Source organism: Papio anubis, unplaced genomic scaffold (genome assembly GCF_008728515.1).
Source record: "Papio anubis isolate 15944 unplaced genomic scaffold, Panubis1.0 scaffold1762, whole genome shotgun sequence".
In the NCBI taxonomy this organism is placed as follows: domain Eukaryota; kingdom Metazoa; phylum Chordata; class Mammalia; order Primates; family Cercopithecidae; genus Papio; species Papio anubis.
In genome coordinates this window covers 8,166-11,338 of record NW_022161760.1, presented here as the reverse complement: position 1 = coordinate 11,338, position 3,173 = coordinate 8,166, and the positions used below count along the sequence as shown (strand labels likewise).

The 3,173-nt window shown below is 55.5% G+C and overlaps 1 pseudogene; it reads left to right on the top strand.

Moving 5' to 3' along the window:
• The first annotated feature begins 1,160 nt into the window (after positions 1-1,160).
• Positions 1,161-2,960, top strand: LOC100998754 (annotated as a pseudogene).
• Positions 2,961-3,173: the final 213 nt, after the last annotated feature.

The window sequence follows — 3,173 nt, the reverse complement described above, 5'->3', positions numbered from 1 at the left end:
TTCTTAACTCGTCATTCACTCCGCCACTGTTTCTTGAATGGCATATGTGTGCCAGCTGTCGTAGGAACTTGCTAGGCTCTAGGACTAACCCTTATGAATCGGGGGTCCTGGGGGAAGCAAATGCATATAACTATAAACGTTTGTGGGGATATCAGAGGGGGTGACTACAGGTGCAAAACTTCATTCATTCATTGTCCCATCTAGGAGGTTTTGTGTCTTAACAGCGTGTTCCATAGCAACACATCCCTGTATCAAAACATTCATCATATTATTTTGAAATTCTCTGCTTAGGTATGTATTTTTCCCACTAAGTTTAGAACTGGTTAAGGACAGGCTATGGGGTATGTAATATATGTACATACACACACACACACAGATATACATATTACCATAGTAAATATACAATATAGATTTATATATATACACACGTATATATTTCTCCCTCTCTATATATACACAACACACACACACACACACACACACATATATACACACACACATATATATGAAATACACACACACACACACACACTTCTGCCAAGCACAGAAAGTCAAAACTAGGCAAGGGTTCTTTTAGTGTTCATGAAAAAACAAATGTGTTAGTTGAGAGCGTCCTTAAGTTGCCAGGGGAAAGACAGGATGGATTCACAAAGGAAGATAGTGTTTTATTTTTTTTTTCTTTGTTTAACTCTTGAATTCTAAATAATCCAGACTTATAGAACAGTTGCAAAATAGTACAGAGAATTCCCGTATGGTCTTCCCTCAGATTCCCCAAACATTTCACCCCATTTGTACTTTCTTTTTCTCTCTCTGTGGATATATATATATTTTTTTTCTGAAATGTTTGAGTGGAAGGTAGAATTCTCTGAGGGATCACTGAGCTGACATAGTCTCCTAAATCCATGCTGTCGGGTGGGCGACAAAGCAGGACAGGAGGGTGATTTTGTAGGAGAGTCGGGCCACGGGCCCGAGTGTTCTCTCTGTCCCCATAGTGCCAGAGTTCCTACGTGCTTCAGGCCCGGGTTTGCATTGCACATAATTCTCAAGGGCTCATGGCAAGCTGCGCCAGAGACACAGAGGGTGGGGATGTGTGGACCCTGTCCCCAGTGGACCAAGGACTCACTGCTGGACTCTAATTTGTCTAGGTGTTTTTGTGACTTGCAGAAATACCTCCACCTTGCCTGGGCCTGGAGCCACAGGACACCCTGCCGAAGGTGAAGAATGTTCTGGAGCAATGCAAGACCTGGACAGGCTGCCCCCAGGAGCCAGCGTCCTGGGGTCTCTGTGCAGCATCCAGCAACGTGAGCTTGCAGGACCCCGAGGAGCCCTCCTTCTTCTTGGAAGCTGAGGATGACTGGGAGGACTCAGAGGCCCTGAGCTCACTGCTGCTGTTCCTGAACGCCCTCAGGTACAAGGCCAGCTTCCGTGGCCTGTACAACGTGGCACTGCCATGGCTGAGCAGCATGTTCTGCAGCTTTAGCGACAAGGCGGAGCTGAGTGGGTGCCTGGCACAGGCCCGAGGGGCAGCCAAGAAAGCTGGCCTCTTCATGGCCCTGGCCAGACTCTGCTTCCTCCTGGGGCGGCTGTGCAGCAGGAGGCTCAAGCTGTCCCAGGCCCGGGTGTACTTGGAGGAAGCACTGGGGGCCCTGGAGGGCAGCTTTGGGGACCTGCTCCTGGTGGTGGCTGTTTACGCCAACCTGGCCAGCATTTACCGGAAGCAGAACGGGAGAAGTGTACACAGGTGGTTCCCAAAGCCATGACCCTGCTCCTGGGGACGCCCGGCCACATCTGCAGCACCGAGGTGGAGGGAGAGCTCCTGCAGCTGGCGCCGCAGCAGGCGGTGGGTGGCCAGAGCCTGCAGGCTGAGGCCCGGGCCTGCTTCCAGTTGGCCAGGCAGCATGTGCACCTCAAGCAGCCCGAGGAGGCCCTGCCCTTCCTGGAGCGGCTGCTGCTTTTGCACAGGGACTGGGGAGCCCCAGAGGCTGCGTGGCTCTCAGACTGCTCCCTACTCCTGGCTGACATCTACTCCTGGCTCCTACTCCTGGCCGCAAGTGCCTGCCCCACTTGGTGCTGAGCTGTGTCAAGGTGGCCTCATTGAGGACACAGGACTCACTGGCCGGCTCGCTGAGAAGCGTGAACCTGGTGCTCCAGAACGCCCTCCAGCTCCACAGCCGCCCCACCCAGACTTCCCACTACCTCAGGCGAGCGCTGGCCTCCCTAACCCCGGACACAGGCCAGGCGCTGCGCGGCCTTCTTCATGCCAGCCTGGCCCAGCCGTACAGCCACCGTGGCTACCACGGCCCAGCCGTCACCTTCATGACGTAGGCAGTGGAAGCCAGTGCTGTTGCCGGAGTCTGTGCCATCATGGACTGCCTGGTGGCCCTGGCCTGGCTGCCCTGAACTTCCTACAGTCTGTCCAGGATGCAGTGGTGGCCAGCGAGGACCAGGAGGGTGTGATTGCCAAGATGGTGGCCGTGGCTCTGAAGAGGACGGGCCTGACGAGGCAGGCAGCCGAGGGCTACTACTGAGCCTTACGGGCGGCTTGGGACCTGGGCCAGCGGAGGAACCAGGCAGTGGTGCTGGCCAACTTCGGGACCCTGTGCCTGCACGCGAGTGCCAGCAGGCTGGCCCAGCACTACCTCCTGGGGGCTGTGCGGCTGTTCTCGAGGCTTCCCTGCAGGGAGTGTGGCCGGGACTTCACCCACGTACACCTGTAGCTGGGCCACCTCTGCACCCACCAGGGCCCGGCCCAGCAGGGCAAGGGTTACTACGAGTGGGCTCTTCTGGTCACCGTGGAGATGGACCACGTGGAGAGTGAGTGCCCCAGTTCCTCTTGTGAGCCTTCTGGGACCACACGGGTCAGGGCACACCTGGGGTTGTGATTCGGAAACAAGTGGTGGTTTTCCACCATCGAAGATGCTGAGTCATAGCCAGTAGCAGATGTTGGCAAGGGCCCTGGAGACAGGTGGTTCCCAGCAGGCAGGCCCTCTGTGTGCCCTACTGAGGCAGCCAGCTCTTCCTGGTTTGCCCAGGACCATCCTGCCTTGAGCATTGAAAGTCCTGCGTGCTGGGAATCCCTAGACATAACCCTGGGATCAAGGCAGGCTCTGCTGCTTTGCAGCTGGGACTTTGGGGGCCCTCCATGAGCCAGGCCCTGAACACCAGTTCTTGTG